Genomic DNA, 20,263 nt, shown 5'->3' on the forward strand with positions numbered 1-20,263 from the left:
TACAGCTTTCCCCTCAAGAAGTCTTTCGCTAAGACAGTTCTTGTGAAATTGGCACAGTGATATGTGGAAGCCCATAGAGGGCTATGGTGAAAAAGGAAATATCCTCACATGAAATCTGGAAAGAAGCTTTCTGAGAAACTGCTTAGTGTTCTGTTAATTCATCTCACAGAGTTACATCTGTATTTCGTGGATCGCTTTGCTAGCCTTATTTCTGTGGAATCGGAGAACAGATATTTCGGATCCCATTGAAGACTATAGGGCCAAAGGAAATATCCTCCGATAACAAAGAGAAACAAGCTTTCTGAGAAACCTCTTTGTGTTCTGTGAAATCATCTCACAGAGTTATAGCTTTCCCATCAAGAAGCCTTTCGCTAAGACAGTTCTTGTGGAATTGGCAAATTGATATTTGGAAGCCCGTAGAGGGCTGTGGTGAAAAAGGAAATATCCTCAGATGAAATCTGGAAAGAAGGTTTCTGAGAAACTGCTTAGTGTTCTGTTAATTCATCTCACAGAGTTGCATCTGTATTTCGTGGATCTCTTTGTTGGCCTTATTTCGGTGGAATCTGAGAACAGATATTTCTGATCCCTTTGAAGACTATAGGGCAAAAGGAAATATCCTCCGATAACAAAGAGAAAGAAGGTTTCTGAGAAACCTCTTTGTGTTCTGTGAAATCATCTCAGAGAGTTATAGCTTTCCCATCAAGAAGCCTTTCGCTAAGACAATTCTTGTGGAATTGGAAAAGTGATATTTGGAAGCCCATAGAGGGCTATGGTGAAAAAGGAAATATCCTCAGATGAAATCTGGAAAGAAAGTTTCTGAGAAAATGCTTAGTGTTCTGTTAATTCACCTCACCGAGTTACATCTGTGTTTCCTGGATCTCTTTGCTAGCCTTATTTCTGGGGAATCTGAGAACAGATATTTCGGATCCCTTTGAAGACTATAGGGCCAAAGGAAATATCCTCCGATAACCAAGAGAAACAAGCTTTCTGAGAAACTTATTTGTGTTCTGTGAAATCATCTCACAGAGTTACAACTTTCCCCTCAAGACGCCTTTCGCTAAGACTGTTCTTGTGGAATTGGCAAAGTGATATTTGGAAGCCCATAAAGGGCTATGGTGAAAAAGGAAATATCCTCAGATGAAATCTGGAAAACAGCTTTCTGAGAAACTGCTAAATGTTCTGTTAATTCATCTCACAGAGTTACATCTGTATTTCGTAAATCTCTTTGCTAGCCTTATTTCTGTGGAATCTGAGAACAGATATTTCAGATCCCTTTGAAGACCACAGGGCCAAAGGAAATATCCTCCGATAACAAAGAGAAAGAAGCTTTCTGAGAAACTTATTTGTGTTCTGTGAAATCATCTCACAGATTTACAGCTTTCCCCTCAAGAGATCTTTCGCTAAGACAGTTCTTGTGGAATTGGCAAAGTGATATTTGGAAGCCCGTAGAGGGCTTTGGTGAATTACGAAATATCCTCAGATGAAATCTGGAAAGAAGCTTTCTGAGAAACTGCTTACAGTTCTGTTAATTCATCTCACAGAGTTACATCTGTATTTCCTGGATCTCTTTGCTAGCCTTATTTCTGTGGAATCTGAGAACAGATATTTCGAATCCCTTTGTAGACTATATGGCCATAGGAAATATCCTCCGATAACAAAGAGAAAGAAGCTTTCTGAGAAACTTTTTTTGTTCTGTGAAATAATCTCACAGAGTTACAGCTTTCCCCTCAAGAAGCCTTTCTCTAAGACAGTTCTTGTGGAACTGGCAAAGTGATATTTGGAAGCCCATAGAGGGCTAAGGTGAAAAAGGAAATATCCTCAGATGAAATCTGGAAAGAAGCTGTCTGAGAAACTGCTTCGTGTTCTGTTAATTCATCTCACAGAATTACATCTGTATTTCGTGGATCTCTTTCCTAGCATTACTTCTGTGGAATCTGAGAACAGATATTTCGGATCCCTTTGAAGACTACAGGGCCAATAGAATTATCCTCTGGTGACAAAGAGAAAGAAGCTTTCTGAGAAACTTCTTTGTGTTCTGTGAAATCATCTCCCAGAGTTACAGCTTTCCCCTCAAGTAGTCTTTCGCTAAGACAGTTCTTGTGGAATTGGCACAGTGATATGTGGAAGCCCATAGAGGGCTGTGGTGAAAAAGGAAATATACTCAGATGAAATCAGGAAAGAAGCTTTCTGAGAAACTGCTTAGTGTTCTGTTAATTCATCTCACAGAGTTACATCTGTATTTCGTGGATCTCTTTGCTAGCCTTATTTCTGGGGAATCTGAGAACAGATATTTCGGATCCCTTTGAAGACTATAGGGCCAAAGGAAATATCCTCCGATAACAAAGAGAAAGAAGCTTTCTGAGAAACCTCTTTGTGTTCTGTGAAATCATCTCACAGAGTTATAGCTTTCCCATCAAGAAGCCTTTCGCTAAGACAGTTCTTGTGGAATTGGCAAATTGATATTTGGAAACCCGTAGAGGGCTGTGTTGAAAAAGGAAATATCCTCAGATGAAATCTGGAAAGAAGGTTTCTGAGAAACTGCTTAGTGTTCTGTTAATTCATCTCACAGAGTTACATCTGTATTTCGTGGATCTCTTTGCTAGCCTTATTTCTGTGGAATCTGAGAACAGATATTTCCGAACCCTTTGAAGACTATAGGGCCAAAGGAAATATCCTCCGATAACAAAGAGAAAGAAGCTTTCTGAGAAACTTCTTTGTGTTCTGTGAAATTACCTCATAGAGTTACAGCTTTCCCCTCAAGAGGTCTCACGCTAAGACTGTTCTTGTGGAATTGGCAAAGTGATATTTGGAAGCCCATAGAGGGCTACGGTGAATAACGAAATATCCTCAGATGAAATCTGGAAAGAAGCTTTCTGAGAAACTGCTAAGTGTTCTGTTAATTCATCTCACAGAGTTACATCTGTATTTCGTGGATCTCTTTGCTAGCCTAATTTCTGTGGAATCTGAGAACAGATATTTAGGATCCCTTTGAAGAATATATGGCCATAGGAAATATCCTCCGATAACAAAGAGAAAGAAGCTTTCTGAGAAACTTTTTGTGTTCTGTGAAATCATCTCACAGAGTTACAGCTTTCCCCTCAAGAAGCCTTTCGCTAAGACAGTTCTTGTGGAATTGGCTAATTGATATTTGGAAGCCCATAGAGGGCTAGGGTGAAAAAGGAAATATCGTCAGATGAAATCTGGAAAGAAGCTTTCTGAGAAACTGCTTAGTGTTCTGTTAATTCATCTCACAGGGTTACATAGGTATTTCGTGGATCTCTTTGCTAGCCTTATTTCTGTGGAATCTGAGAACAGATATTTCGGATCCCTTTGAAGACTATAGGACCAAAGGAAGTATCCTCTGATAACAAAGAGAAAGCAGCTTTCTGAGAAACTACTTTGTGTTCTGTGAAATCATCTCCCAGAGTTTCAGCTTTCCCATCAAGAAGCCTTTCGCTAAGACAGTTCTTGTGGAATTGGCAAAGTGATATTTGGAAGCCCCTACAGGCCTAGGGTGAAAAAGGAAATATCCTCAGATGAAATCTGGAAAGAAGCTTTCTGAGAAACTGCTTAGTGTTCTGTTAATTCATCTAACAGAGTTACATCTGTATTTCGTGTATCTCTTTGCTAGCCTTATTTCTGGGGAATCTGAGAACAGATATTTCGGATCCCTTTGAAGACTATAGGGCCAAAGGAAATATCCTCCGATAACAAAGAGAAAGAAGCTTTCTGAGAAACCTCTTTGTGTGGTGTGCAATCATCTCACAGAGTTATAGCTTTCCCATCAAGAGGCCTTTCGCTAAGACAGTTCTTGTGGAATTGGCAAATTGATATTTGGAAGCCCTTAGAGGGCTATGGTGAAAAAGGAAATATCCTCAGATGAAATCTGGAAAGAAGGTTTCTGAGAAACTGCTTAGTGTTCTGTTAATTCATCTCACAGAGTTACATCTGTATTTCGTGGATCTCCTTGCTAGCCTTATTTCTGTGGAATCTGAGAACAGATATTTCGGATCCCTTTGAAGACAATAGGGCCAAAGGAAATATCCTCCGATAACAAAGAGAAAGAAGCTTTCTGAGAAACTTATTTGTGTTCTGTGAAATCATCTCACAGAGTTACAGCTTTCCCCTCAAGAGGCCTTTCGCTAAGACATTTCTTGTGGAATTGGAAAAGTGATATTTGGAAGCCCATAGAGGGCTGTGGTGAAAAAGGAAATATCCTCAGATGAAATCTGGAAAGAAGCTTTCTGAGAAACTGCTTAGTGTTCTGTTAATTCATCTCACAGAGTTGCATCTGTATTTCGTGGATCTCTTTGTTGGCCTTATTTCGGTGGAATCTGAGAACAGATATTTCTGATCCCTTTGAAGACTATAGGGTAAAAGGAAATATCCTCCGATAACAAAGAGAAAGAAGCTTTCTGAGAAACCTCTTTGTGTTCTGTGAAAGCATCTCAGAGAGTTATAGCTTTCCCACCAAGAAGCCTTTCGCTAAGAGAGTTCTTGTGGAATTGGTAAAGTGATATTTGCAAGCCCATAGAGGGCTATGGTGAAAAAGGAAATATCCTCAGATGAAATCTGGAAAGAAGGTTTCTGAGAAACTGCTTAGTGTTCTGTTAATTCACCTCACCGAGTTACATCTGTATTTCGTGGATCTCTTTGCTAGCCTTATTTCTGGGGAATCTGAGAACAGATATTTCGGATCCCTTTGAAGACTATAGGGCCAAAGGAAATATCCTCCGATAACAAAGAGAAACAAGCTTTCTGAGAAACTTCTTTGTATTCTGTGAAATCACCTCACAGAGTTACAGCTTTCCCCTCAAGATGTCTTTCGCTAAGACTGTTCTTGTGGAATTGGCAAAGTGATATTTGGAAGCCCATAGAGGGCTATGGTGAATAACGAAATATCCTCAGATGAAATCTGGAAAGAAGCTTTCTGAGAAACTTCTAAGTGTTCTGTTAATTCATCTCACAGAGTTACATCTGTATTTCGTGGATCTCTTTGCTAGCCTAATTTCTGTGGAATCTGAGAACAGATATTTAGGATCCCTTTGAAGACTATATGGCCATAGAAAATATCCTCTGATAACAAAGAGAAAGAAGCTTTCTGAGAAACTTTTTGTGTTCTGTGAAATCATCTCACAGAGTTACAGCATTCCCCTCAAGAGGCCTTTCGCTAAGACAGTTGTTGTGGAATTGGCAAAGTGATATTTAGAAGCCCATAGAGGGCTATGGTGAAAAAGGAAATATCGTCAGATGAAATCTGGAAAGAAGCTTTCTGAGAAACTGCTTAGTGTTCTGTTAATTCATCTCACAGGGTTACATAGGTATTTCGTGGATCTCTTTGCTAGCCTTATTTCTGTGGAATCTGAGAACAGATATTTCGGATCCCTTTGAAGACTATAGGACCAAAGGAAGTATCCTCTGATAACAAAGAGAAAGAAGCTTTCTGAGAAACTACTTTGTGTTCCGTGAAATCATCTCACAGAGTTACAGCTTTCCCCTCAAGAAGCCTTTCGCTAAGACAGTTCTTGAGGAATTGGCAAAGTCATATTTGGAAGCCCATAGAGGGCTGTGGTGATAAAAGAAAATATCCTCAGGTGAAATATGGAAAGAAGCTTTCTGAGAAACTGCTTAGTGTTCTGTTAATTCATCTCACAGAGTTACATCTGTATTTCATGGATCTCTTTGCTAGCCTTATTTCTGTGGAATCTGAGAACAAATATTTCGGATCCCTTTGAAGACTATAGGGCCAAAGGAAATATCCTCCGATAACAAAGAGAAAGAAACTTTCTGAGAAACTTCTTTGTGTTCTGTGAAATCATCTCACAGAGTTACGGCTTTCTCCTCAAGAAGTCTTTCACTAAGACAGTTCTTGTGGAATTGGCAAAGTGATATTTGGAAGCCCTTAGAGGGCTATGGTGAAAAAGGAAATATCATCAGATGAAATCTGGAAAGAGGCTTTCTGAGAAATTACTTAGTGTTCTGTTAATTCATCTCACAGAGTTACATCTGTATTTCCTGGATCTCTTTGCTAGCCTTATTTCTGTGGAATCTGAGAACAGATATTTCGGATCCCTTTGAAGACTATAGGGCCAATGGAAACATCCTCTGATAACAAAGAGAAAGAAGCTTTCTGAGAAACTTCTTTGTGTTCTGTGAAATCATCTCCCAGAGTTACAGCTTTCCCATCAAGAAGCCTTTGGCTAAGACAGTTCTTGTGGAATTGGCAAAGTGATATTTGGAAGCCCCTACAGGCTTAGGGTGAAAAAGGAAATATCCTCAGATGAAATCTGGAAAGAAGCTTTCTGAGAAACTGCTTAGTGTTCTGTTAATTCATCTCACAGAGTTACATCTGTATTTCGTGTATCTCTTTGCTAGCCTTATTTCTGGGGAATCTGAGAACAGATATTTCGGATCCCTTTGAAGACTATAGGGCCAAAGGAAATATCCTCCGATAACAAAGAGAAAGAAGCTTTCTGAGAAACCTCTTTGTGTGGTGTGAAATCATCTCACAGAGTTATAGCTTTCCCATCAAGAGGCCTTTCGCTAAGACAGTTCTTGTGGAATTGGCAAATTGATATTTGGAAGCCCTTAGAGGTCTATGGTGAAAAAGGAAATATCCTCAGATGAAATCTGGAAAGAAGGTTTCTGAGAAACTGCTTAGTGTTCTGTTAATTCATCTCACAGAGTTACATCTGTATTTCGTGGATCTCCTTGCTAGCCTTATTTCTGTGGAATCTGAGAACAGATATTTCGCATCCCTTTGAAGAAAATAGGGCCAAAGGAAATATCCTCCGATAACAAAGAGAAAGAAGCTTTCTGAGAAACTTATTTGTGTTCTGTGAAATCATCTCACAGAGTTACAGCTTTCCCCTAAAGAGGCCTTTCGATAAGACAGTTCTTGTGGAATTGGAAAAGTGATATTTGGAAGCCCATAGAGGGCTGTGGTGAAAAAGGAAATATCCTCAGATGAAATCTGGAAAGAAGCTTTCTGAGAAACTGCTTAGTGTTCTGTTAATTCATCTCACAGAGTTGCATCTGTATTTCGTGGATCTCTTTGTTGGCCTTATTTCGGTGGAATCTGAGAAGAGATATTTCTGATCCCTTTGAAGACTATAGGACAAAAGGAAATATCCTCCGATAACAAAGAGAAAGAAGCTTTTTGAGAAACCTCTTTGTGTTCTGTGAAATCATCTCAGAGAGTTATAGCTTTCCTATCAAGAAGCCTTTGGCTAAGACAGTTCTTGTGGAATTGGTAAAGTGATATTTGGAAGCCCGTAGAGGGCTATGATGGATTACGAAATATCCTCAGATGAAATCTGGAAAGAAGCTTTCTGAGAAACTGCTAAGTGTTCTGTTAATTCATCTCACAGAGTTACATCTGTATTTCTTGAATCTCTTTGATAGCCTTATTTCTGTGGAATCTGAGACCAGATATTTAGGATGCCTTTGAAGACTAAATGGCCATAGGAAATATCCTCCGAAAACAAAGAGAAAGAAGCTTTCTGAGAAACTTTTTTTGTTCTGTGAAATCACCTCACAGACTTACAGCTTACCGCTCAAGAAGCCTTTCATGAAGACAGTTCTTGTGGAATTGGCAAAGTGATATTTGGAAGCCCATAGAGGGCTATGGTGAAAAAGGAAATATCCTCAGATGAAATCTGGAAAGAAGCTTTCTGAGAAACTGCTTAGTGTTCTCTTATTTCATCTCACAGAGTTACATCTGTATTTCTTGGATCTATTTGGTTGCCTTATTTCCGTGGAATCTGAGAACAGATATTTCGGATCCCATTGAAGACTATACGGCCAAAGGAAATATCCTCCGATATCAAAGAGAAAGAAGCTTTCTGAGAAACTCCTTAGTATTCTTTGAAATCATCTCACAGAGTTACCGCTTTCCCCTAAAGAAGCCTTTCGCTAAAACAGTTCTTGTGGAATTGGCAAAGTGATATTTGGAAGCCCATAAAGCGCTATGGTGAAAAAGGAAATATCCTCAGATGAAATCTGGAAAGAAGCTTTCTGAGAAACTGCTTAGTGTTCTGTTAATTCATCTCACAGAGTTACATCTGTATTTCGTGGATCTCTTTGCTGGCCTTATTTCTGGGGAATCTGAGAACAGATATTCCGGATCCCTTTGAAGACTATACGGCCAAAGGAAATATCCTCGGATAAAAAAGAGAAAGAAGCTTTCTGAGAAACCTCTTTGTGTTCTGTGAAATCATCTCACAGAGTTATAGCTTTCCCATCAAGAAGCCTTTCGCTAAGACAGTTCTTTTGGAATTCTCAAAGTGATATTTGGAAGCCCAAAGAGGGCTATGGTGAAAAAGGAAATATCCTCAGATGAAATCTGGAAAGAAGGTTTCTGAGAAACTGCTTAGTGTTCTGTTAATTCATCACACAGAGTTACATCTGTATTTCGTGGATCTCTTTGCTAGCCTTATTTCTGTGGAATCTGAGAACAGATATTTCGGATCCCTTTGAAGCCTATAGGACCAAAGGAAATATCCTCCGATAACAAAGAGAAAGAAGCTATCTGAGAAACTTCTTTGTTTTCCGTGAAATCATCTCACAGAGTTACAGCTTTCCCCTCAAGAAGACTTTCGCTAAGAAAGTTCTTGAGGAATTGGCAAAGTGATATTTGGAAGCCCAGAGAGGGCTGTGGTGAAAAAGGAAATATCCTCAGATGAAATCTGGAAAGAAGCTCTCTGAAAAACTGCTTAGTGTTCTGTTAATTCATTTCACAGAGTTACATCTGTATTTCCTGGATCTCTTTGCTAGCCTTATTTCTGTGGAATCTGAGAACAGATATTTCGGATCCCTTTGAAGACTATATGGGAATGGAAATATCCTCTGATAACAAAGAGAAAGAAGCTTTCTGAGAAACTTCTTTGTGTTCTGTGAAATCATCTCCCAGAGTTACAGCTTTCCCCTCAAGAAGCCATTCGCTAAGACAGTTCTTGTGGAATTGGCAAAGTGATATTTGGAAGCCCATAGTGGGCTATGGTGAAAAAGGAAATATCCTCAGATGAAATCTGGAAGAAGCGTTCTGAGGAACTGCTTAGTGTTCTGTTAATTCATCTCACAGAGTTGCATCTGTATTTCGTGGATCTCTTTGTTAGTCTTATTTCTGTGGTATCCTAGAACAGATATTTCGTATCCCTTTGAAGACTATAGGGCCAAAGGAAATATCCTCCGATAACAAAGAGAAAGAAGCTTTCTGAGAAACCACTTTGTGTTCTGTGAAATCATCTCACAGAGTTACAGCTTTCGCCTCAAGAAGCCTTTCACTAAGACAGTTCTTGTGGAATTGGCAAGGTGATATTTGGAAGCCCAGAGAGGGCTATGGTGAAAAAGGAAATATCCTCAGATGAAATCTGGAAAGAAGCTTTCTGAGAAACTGCTTAGTGTTCTGTTCATTCATCTCACAGAGTTACATCTGTATTTCCTGGATCTATTTGCTAGCCTTATTTCTGTGGAATCTGAGAACAGATATTCCGGATCCCTTTGAAGACTATAGGGCCAAAGGAAATATCCTCCTATAACAAAGAGAAGGAAGCTTTCTGAGAAACTCCTTAGTATTCTTTGAAATCATCTCACAGAGTTACCGCTTTCCCCTCAAGAATCCTTTCGCTAAAACAATTCTTGTGGAATTGGCAAAGTGATATTTGGAAGCCCAGAGAGGGCTATGGTGAAAATGGAAATATTCTCAGATGAAATCTGGAAAGAAGATTTCTGAGAAACTGCTTAGTGTTCCGTTAATTCATCTCACAGAGTTACATCTGTATTTCCTGAATCTATTTGCTAGCCTTATTTCTGTGGAATCTGAGAACAGATATTCCGGATCCCTTTGAAGACTATAGGGCCAAAGGAAGTATCCTCCGATAACAAAGAGAAAGAAGCTTTCTGAGAAACTCCTTAGTATTCTTTGAAATCATCTCACAGAGTTACCGCTTCCCCTCAAGAAGCCTTTCACTAAAACAATTCTTGTGGAATTGGCAAAGTGATATTTGGAAGCCCATAGAGGGCTATGGTGAAAAAGGAAATATCCTCAGATGAAATCTGGAAAGAAGCTTTCTGAGAAACTGCTTAGTGTTCTGTTAATTCATCTCACAGAGTTACATCTGTATTTCGTGGATCTCTTTGCTAGCCTTATTTCTGGGGAATCTGAGAACAGATATTCCGGATCCCTTTGAAGACTATAGGGCCAAAGGAAATATCCTCGGATAACAAAGAGAAAGAAGCTTTCTGAGAAACCTCTTTGTGTTCTGTGAAATCATCTCACAGAGATATAGCTTTCCCATCAAGAAGGCTTTCGCTAAGACAGTTCTCGTGGAATTGGCAAAGTGATATTTGGAAGCCCAAAGAGGGCTATGGTGAAAAAGGAAATATCCTCAGATGAAATCTGGAAAGAAGGTTTCTGAGAAACTGCTTAGTGTTCTGTTAATTCATCACACAGAGTTACATCTGTATTTCGTGGATCTCTTTGCTAGCCTTATTTCTGTGGAATCTGAGAACAGATATTTCGTATCCCTTGAAGAATACAGGGCCAAAGGAAATATCCTCCGATAACAAAGAGAAAGAAGCTTTCTGAGAAACTTTTTTGTTTTCCGTGCAATCATCTCACAGAGCTACAGCATTCCCCTCAAGAAGCCTTTCGCTAAGACAGTTCTTGAGGAATTGGCAAAGTGATATTTGGAAGCCCATAGAGGGCTGTGGTGAAAAAGGAAATATCCTCAGATGAAATCTGGAAAGAAGCTTTCTGAGAAACTGCTTCGTGTTCTGTTAATTCATCTCACAGAGTTACATCTGTATTTCGTGTATCTCTTTGCTATCCTTATTTCTGTGGAATCTGAGAACAGATATTTCGGATCCCTTTGAAGACTATAGGGCCAAAGGAAATATCCTCTGATAACAAAGAGAAAGAAGCTTTCTGAGAAACTCCTTTGTGTTCTTTGAAATCATCTCACAGAGTTACCGCTTTCCCCTCAAGAAGCCTTTCGCTAAAACAATTCTTGTGGAATTGGCAAAGTGATATTTGGAAGCCCATAGAGGGCTATGGTGAAAAAGGAAATATCCTCAGATGAAATCTGGAAAGAAGCTTTCTGAGAAACTGCTTAGTGTTCTGTTAATTCATCTCACAGAGTTACATCTGTATTTCGTGTATCTCTTTGCTAGCCTTATTTCTGGGGAATCTGAGAACAGATATTCCGGATCCCTTTGAAGACTATAGGGCCAAAGGAAATATCCTCGGATAACAAAGAGAAAGAAGCTTTCTGAGAAACCTCTTTGTGTTCTGTGAAATCATCTCACAGAGATATAGCTTTCCCATCAAGAAGCCTTTCGCTAAGACAGTTCTTGTGGAATTGGCAAAGTGATATTTGGAAGCCCAAAGAGGGCTATGGTGAAAAAGGAAATATCCTCAGATGAAATCTGGAAAGAAGGTTTCTGAGAAACTGCTTAGTGTTCTGTTAATTCCTCACACAGAGTTACATCTGTATTTCGTGGATCTCTTTGCTAGCCTTATTTCTGTGGAATCTGAGAACAGATATTTCGGATCCCGTTGAAGACTATAGGTCCAAAGGAAATATCCTCCGATAACAAAGAGAAAGAAGCTTTCTGAGAAACTTTTTTGTTTTCCGTGCAATCATCTCACAGAGTTACAGCATTCCCCTCAAGAAGCCTTTCGCTAAGACAGTTCTTGAGGAATTGGCAAAGTGATATTTGGAAGCCCATAGAGGGCTGTGGTGAAAAAGGAAATATCCTCAGATGAAATCTGGAAAGAAGCTTTCTGAGAAACTGCTTAGTGTTCTGTTAATTCATCTCACAGAGTTACATCTGTATTTCGTGGATCTCTTTGCTAGCCTTTTATCTGTGGAATCTGAGAACAGATATTTCGGATCCCTTTGAAGACTATAGGGCCAACGGAAATATCCTCCGATAACAAAGAGAAAGAAGCTTTCTGAGAAACTCCTTTGTGTTCTTTGAAATCATCTCACAGAGTTACCGCTTTCCCCTCAAGAAGACTTTCGCTAAGACAGTTCTTGTGGAATTGGCAAAGTGATATTTGGAACACCATAGTGGGCTATGGTGAAAAAGGAAATATCCTTTAGATGAAATCTGGAAGAAGCTTTCTGAGGAACTGCTTAGTGTTCTGTTAATTCATCTCACAGAGTTGCATCTGTATTTCGTGGATCCCTTTGTTAGCCTTATTTCTGTGGAATCTGAGAACAGATATTTCGTATCCCTTTGAAGACTATAGGGCCAAAGGAAATATCCTCCGATAACAAAGTTAGAAGCTTTCTGAGAAACCTCTTTGTGTTCTGTGAAATCATCTCACAGAGTTACAGCTTTCCCCTCAAGAAGCCTTACACTAAGACAGTTCTTGTGGAATTGGCAAAGTGATATTTGGAAGCCTATAGAGGGCTATGGTGAAAAAGGAAATATCCTCAGATGAAATCTGGAAGGAAGCTTTCTGAGAAACTGCTTAGTGTTCTGTTAATTCATTTCACAGAGTTACAACTGTATTTCCTGGATCTCTTTGCTAGCCTTATTTCTGTGGAATCTGAGAACAGATATTCCGGATCCCTTTGAAGACTATAGGGCCAAAGGAAATAATCTCCGATAACAAAGAGAAAGAAGCTTTCTGAGAAACTCCTTAGTATTCTTTGAAATCATCTCACAGAGTTACCGCTTTCCCCTCAAGAAGCCTTTCGCTAAAACAGTTCTTGTGGAATTGGCAAAGTGATATTTGGAAGCCCATAGAGGGCTATGGTGAAAAAGGAAATATCCTCAGATGAAATCTGGAAAGAAGCTTTCTGAGAAACTGCTTAGTGTTCTGTTAATTCATCTCACAGAGTTACATCTGTATTTCGTGGATCTCTTTGCTAGCCTTATTTCTGGGGAATCTGAGAACAGATATTCCGGATCCCTTTGAAGACTATAGGGCCAAAGGAAATATCCTCCGATAACAAAGAGAAAGAAACTTTCTGAGAAACTTTTTTTGTTCTGTGAAATCATCTCACAGAGTTACAGCTTTGCCCTCAAGAAGCCTTTCGCTAAGACAGTTCTTGTGGAATTGGCATAGTGATATTTGGAAGCCCCTACAGGGCTACAGTGAAAAGGAAATATCCTCAGATGAAATCTGGAAAGAAGCTTTCTGAGAAACTGCTTAGTGTTCTGTTATTTCATCTCAGAGTTACATCTGTATTTCTTGGATCTCTTTGCTTGCCTTATTTCCGTGGAATCTGAGAACAGATATTTCGGATCCCTTTGAAGACTATAGGGCCGAAGGAAATATCCTCCAATAACAAAGAGAAAGAAGCTTTCTGAGAAACTTTTTTTGTTCTGTGAAATCATCTCCCACATTTACAGCTTTCCCCTAAAGAAGCCTTTCGCTAAGACAGTTCTTGTGGAATTGGGAAAGTAATATTTGGAAGCCCCTACAGGGCTATGGTGAAAAAGGAAATATCCTCAGATGATATCTGGGAAGAAGCTTACTGAAAAACTGCTTGTGTTCTGTTAATTCATCTCACAGAGTTACATCTGTATTTCGTGGATCTCTTTGCTAGCCTTATTTCTGTGGAATCTGAGAACAGATATTTCGGATCCCTTTGAAGACTCTAGGTCCAAAGGAAATATCCTCCGATAACAAAGAGAAAGAAACTTTCTGAGAAACTTCTTTGTGTTCTGTGAAATCATCTCACAGAGTTACAGCTTTCACCTCAAGAAGCCTTTCACTACGACAGTTCTTGTGGAATTGGCAAAGTGATATTTGGAAGCCCATATAGGGCTATGGTGAAAAAGGAAATATCCTCTGATGTAATCTGGAAAGAAGCTTTCTGAAAAACTGCTTAGTGTTCTGTTCATTCATCTCACAGAGTTACATCTGTATTTCGTGGATCTCTTTGCTTGCCTTATTTCTGTGGAATCTGAGAACAGATATTTCGGATCCCTTTGAAGACTATAGGGCCAAAGGAAATATCCTCCGATAACAAAGAGAAAGAAGCTTTCTGAGAAACTTCTTTGTGTTCTGTGAAATCATCTCACAGAGTTACAGCTTTCCTCTCAAGAAGCCTTTCTCTAAGACAGTTCTTGTGGAATTGACAAAGTGATATTTGGAAGCCCATAGAGGGCTATGGTGAAAAAGGAAATATCCTCAGATGAAATCTGGAAAGAAGCTTTCGTAGAAACTGCTTAGTGTTCTGTTAATTCATCTCACATTGTTACATCTGTATTTCGTGGATCTTTTTCCTAGCCTTATTTCTGTGGAATCTGAGAACAGATATTTCGGATCCCTTTGAAGACTATAGGGCCAAAGGAAATATCCTCTGATAACAAAGAGAAGGAAGTTTTCTGAGAAACTTCTTTGTGTTCTGTGAAATCATCTCACAGAGTTACAGCTTTCCCCTCAAGAGGCCTTTCACTAAGACAGTTCTTGTGGAATTGGCAAAGTGATATTTGCAAGCCCATAGAGTGCTATGGTGAAAAAGGAAATATCCTCAGATGAAATATGGAAAGAAGCTTTCTGTGAAACTTCTAAGTGTTCTGTTAATTCATCTCACAGAGTTACATCTGTATTTCGTGGATCTCTTTGCTAGCCTTATTTCTGTGGAATCTGAGAACAGATATTTCGGATCCCTTTGAAGACTATAGTGCCACAGGAAATATCCTCCGATAACAAAGAGAAAGAAGCTTTCTGAGAAACTTTTTGTGTTCTGTGAAATCATCTCACAGAGTTACTGCTTTCCCTTCAAGAAGCCTTTCCCTAAGACAGTTCTTGTGGAATTGGCAAAGTGATATTTGGAAGCCCCTAGAGGGCTATGGTGAATTACGAAATATCCTCAGATGAAATCTGGAAAGAAGCTTTCTGAAAAACTGCTTAGTGTTCTGTTATTTCATCTCAGAGTTACATCTGTATTTCTTGGATCTCTTTGCTTGCCTTATTTCCGTGGAATCTGAGAACTGATATTTCGGATCCCTTTGAAGACTATAGGGCCGAAGGAAATATCCTCCGATAACAAAGAGAAAGAAGCTTTCTGAGAAACTTTTTTTGTTCTGTGAAATCATCTCCCACTGTTACAGCTTTCCCCTAAAGAAGCCTTTCGCTAAGACAGTTCTTGTGAAATTGGCAAAGTGATATTTGGAAGCCCCTACAGGGCTATGGTGAAAAAGGAAATATCCTCAGATGAAATCTGGAAGAAGCTTTCTGAGAAACTGCTTAGTTTCTGTTAATTCATCTCACAGAGTTGCATCTGCATTTCGTGGATCTCTTTGTTAGCCTTATTTCTGTGGAATCTGAGAACAGATATTTCGGATCCCTTTGAAGTCTATAGGGCCAAAGGAAATATCCTCCGATAACAAAGAGAAAGAAGCTTTCTGAGAAACCTCTTTGTGTTCTGTGAAATCATCTCACAGAGTTACAGCTTTCCCCTCAAGAAGCCTTTCGCGAAGACAGTTCTTGTGGAATTGGCAAAGTGATATTTGGAAGCCCATAGAGGACAATGGTGAAAAAGGAAATATCCTCAGATGAAATCTGGGAAGAAGCTTTCTGAAAAACTGCTTGTGTTCTGTTAATTCATCTCACAGAGTTACATCTGTATTTCGTGGATCTCTTTGCTAGCCTTATTTCTGTGGAATCTGAGAACAGATAGTTCGGATCCCTTTGAAGACTCTAGGTCCAAAGGAAATATCCTCCGATAACAAAGAGAAAGAAGCTTCCTGAGAAACTTCTTTGTGATCCGTGAAATCATCTCACAGAGTTACATCTTTCCCCTCAAGAAACCTTTCGCTACGACAGTTCTTGAGGATTTGGCAAAGTGATATTTGGAAGCCCATAGAGGGCTGTGGTGAAAATTGAAATATCCTCAGATGAAATCTGGAAAGAAGCTTTCTGAGAAACTGCTTAGTGTTCTGTTAATTCATCTCACAGAGTTACACCTGTATTTCCTGGATCTCTTTGCTAGCCTTATTTCTGTGGAATCTGAGAACAGATATTTCGAATCCCTTTGAAGACTATAGGGCCAACGGAAATATCCTCCGATAACAAAGAGAAAGAAGCTTTCTGAGAAACTCCTTTGTGTTCTTTGAAATCATCTCACAGAGTTACCGCTTTCCCCTCAAGAAGACTTTCGCTAAGACAGTTCTTTTGTAATTGGCATAGTGATATTTGGAACCCGATATTGGGCTATGGTGAAAAAGGAAATATCCTCAGATGAAATCTGGAAGAAGCTTTCTGAGGAACTGCTTAGTGTTCTGTTAATTCATCTCACAGAGTTGCATCTGTATTTCGTGGATCTCTTTGTTAGCCTTATTTCTGTGGAATCTGAGAACAGATATTTCGTATCCCTTTGAAGACTATAGGGCCAAAGGAAATATCCTCCGATAGCAAAGAGAAAGAAGCTTTCTGAGAAACTTCTTTGTGTTCCGTGCAATCATCTCACAGAGTTACAGCTTTCCCCTCAGGAGGCCTTTCACTAAGACAGTTCTTGAGGAATTGGAAAAGTGATATTTGGAAGCCCATAGAGGGCTGTGGTGAAAAAGGAAATATCCTCAGATGAAATCTGGAAAGAAGCTTTCTGAGAAACTGCTTCGTGTTCTGTTATTTCATCTCACAGAGTTACATCTGTATTTCGTGTATCTCTTTGCTAGCCTTATTTCTGTGGAATCTGAGAACAGATATTTCGTATCCCTTTGAAGACTATAGGGCCAAAGGAAATATCCTCCGATAACAAAGAGAAAGAAACTTTCTGAGAAACTTCTTTGTGTTCTGTGAAATCATCTCACAGAGTTACAGCTTTCCCCTCAAGAAGCCTTTCAATAAGACAGTTCTTGTGGAATTGGCAAAGTGATATTTGGAAGCCCCTTCAGGGCTATGGTAAAAAAGGAAATATCCTCAGATGAAATCTGGAAGAAGCTTTCCGAGAAACTGCTTAGTGTTCTGTTAATTCATCTCACAGAGTGGCATCTGCATTTCGTGGATCTCTTTGTTAGCCTTATTTCTGTGGAATCTGAGAACAGATATTTCGGATCCCTTTGAAGACTATAGGGCCAAAGGAAATATCATCCGATAACAAAGAGAAAGAAGCTTTCTGAGAAACCTCTTTGTGTTCTGTGAAATCATCTCACAGTGTTACAGCTTTCCCCTCAAGAAGCCTTTCGCGAAGACAGTTCTTGTGGAATTGGCAAAGTGATATTTGGAAGCCCATAGAGGGCAATGGTGAAAAAGGAAATATGCTCAGATGAAATCTGGGAAGAAGCTTTCTGAAAAACTGCTTGTGTTCTGTTAATTCATCTCACAGAGTTACATCTGTATTTCGTGGATCTCTTTGCTAGCCTTATTTCTGTGGAATCTGAGAACAGATAGTTCGGATCCCTTTGAAGTCTCTAGGTCCAAAGGAAATATCCTCCGATAACAAAGAGAAAGAAGCTTCCTGAGAAACTTCTTTGTGTTCCGTGAAATCATCTCACAGAGTTACATCTTTCCCCTCAAGAAGCCTTTCGCTAAGACAGGTCTTGAGGATTTGGCAAAGTGATATTTGGAAGCCCATAGAGGGCTGTGGAGAAAATTGAAATATCCTCAGATGAAATCTGGAAAGAAGCTTTCTGAGAAACTGCTTAGTGTTCTGTTAATTCATCTCACAGAGTTACATCTGTATTTCGTGGATCTCTTTGCTAACCTTATTTCTGTGGAATCTGAGAACAGATATTTCGTATCCCTTTGAAGACTATAGGGCCAAAGGAAATATCCACCGATAACAAAGAGAAAGAAGCTTTCTGAGAAACCTCTTTGTGTTCTGTGAAATCATCTCACAGAATTACAGCTTTCCCCTCAAGAAGCCTTTCACTAAGACAGTTCTTGTGGAATTGGCAAAGTGATATTTGGAAGCCCATAGAGGGCTATGGTGAAAAAGGAAATATCCTCAGATGAAATCTGGAAAGAAGCTTTCTGAGAAACTGCTTAGTGCTCTGTTAATTCATCTCACAGAGTTACATCTGTATTTCCTGGATCTCTTTGCTAGCCTTATTTCTGTGGAATCTGAGAACAGATATTTCGGATCCCTTTGAAGACTATAGGGCCAAAGGAAATATCCTCCGATAACAAAGAGAAAGAAGCTTTCTGAGAAACTCCTTAGTATTCTTTGAAATCATCTCACAGAGTTACCGCTTTCCCCTCAAGAAGCCATCGCTAAAACAGTTCTTGTGGAATTGGCAAAGTGATATTTGGAAGCCCATAGAGGGCTATGGTGAAAAAGGAAATATTCTCAGATGAAATCTGGAAAGAAGCTTTCTGAGAAACTGCTTAGTGTTCTGTTAATTCATCTCACAGAGTTACATCTGTATTTCGTGGATCTCTTTGCTAGCCTTATTTCTGGGGAATCTGAGAACAGATATTCCGGATCCCTTTGAAGACTATAGGGCCAAAGGAAATATCCTCGGATAACAAAGAGAAAGAAGCTTTCTGAGAAACCTCTTTGTGTTCTGTGAAATCATCTCAAAGAGTTATAGCTTTCCCATCAAGAAGCCTTTCGCTAAGACAGTTCTTGTGGAATTGGCTAAGTGATGTTTGGAAGCCCAAAGAGGGCAATGGTGAAAAATGAAATATCATTAGATGAAATCTGGAAAGAAGGTTTCTGAGAAACTGCTTGGTGTTCTGTTAATTCATCACACAGAGTTACATCTGTATTTCGTGGATCTCTTTGCTAGCCTTATTTCTGTGGAATCTGAGAACAGATATTTCGGATCCCTTTGAAGACTATAGGGCCAAAGGAAATATCCTCCGATAACAAAGAGAAAGAAGTTTTCTGAGAAACTTCTTTGTGTTCCATGCAATCATCTCACAGAGTTACAGCATTCCCCTCAAGAAGCCTTTCGCTAAGACAGTTCTTGAGGAATTGGCAAAGTGATATTTGGAAGCCCATAGAGGCCTATGGTGAAAAAGGAACTATCGTCAGATGAAATATGGAAAGAAGCTTCTGTGAAACTGCTTAATGTTCTGTTAATTCATCTCACAGAGTTACATCTGTTCTTCGTGGATCTCTTTGGTAGCCTTATTTCTGTGGAATCTGGGAACAGATATTTCGGGTCCATTTGAAGACTATAGTGCCAAAGGAAATATCCTCCGATAAAAAGGAGAAAGAAGCTTTCTGAGAAACTTCTTTGTGTTCTATGAAATCATCTCACAGAGTTACAGCTTTCCCCTCAAGAAGCCTTTCGCTAAGACAGTTCTTGTGGAATTGGCAATGTGATATTTGGAAGCCCACAGAGGGCTATGGTGAAAAAGGAACTATCGTCAGATGAAATCTGGAAAGAAGCTTTCTGAGAAACTGCTCTTTGATGTGTTACTTCCACTCACAGAGTTACATCTGTTCTTCGTGTATCTCTTTGCTAGCCTTATTTCTGTGGAATCTGAGAACAGATATTTCGGGTCCATTTGAAGATTATAGGGCCAAAGGAAATATCCTCCGATAACAAGGAGAAAGAAGCTTCCTGAGAAACTTGTTTGTGTTCTATGAAATCATCCCACAGAGTTACAGCTTTCCCCTCAAGAAGCCTTTCGCTAAGACAGTTCTTGTGGAATTGGCAAAGTGATATTTGGAAGCCCCTAGAGGGCTATGGTGAAAAAGGAAATATCCTCAGATGAAATCTGGAACGAAGTTTTCTGAGATACTGCTCTGTGATTTGTGACTTCCACTCACATAATTACATCTCTATTTCCTGGATCTCTTTGCTAGCCTTATTTCTGTGGTATCTGAGAATAGATATTTCGCATCACTTTGAAGACTACAGGGCCAAAGGAAATATCCTCCGATAAGAAAGAGAAAGAAGCTTTCTGAGAAACTTCTTTGTTTTCTGTGAAATCATCTCACAGAGTTACAACTTTCTCCAAAAGCAGCCGTTCGCTAAGACACTTCTTGTGGAATTGGCAAAGTGATATTTGGAAGCCCATAGGGGGCTATGGTGAAAAAGGAACTATCGTCAGATGAAATCTGGAAAGAAGCTTTCTGAGAAACTGCTTAGTGTTCTGTTAATTCATCTCACAGAGTTACATCTGTATTTCGTGGATCTCCTTGCTAGCCTTATTTCTGTGGAATCTGAGAACAGATATTTCGCATCCCTTTGAAGAAAATAGGGCCAAAGGAAATATCCTCCGATAACAAAGAGAAAGAAGCTTTCTGAGAAACTTATTTGTGTTCTGTGAAATCATCTCACAGAGTTACAGCTTTCCCCTAAAGAGGCCTTTCGATAAGACAGTTCTTGTGGAATTGGA

The sequence above is a fragment of the Macaca nemestrina genome, chromosome 14, assembly GCF_043159975.1.
Source record: "Macaca nemestrina isolate mMacNem1 chromosome 14, mMacNem.hap1, whole genome shotgun sequence".
Taxonomy (NCBI): Eukaryota; Metazoa; Chordata; class Mammalia; order Primates; family Cercopithecidae; genus Macaca; species Macaca nemestrina.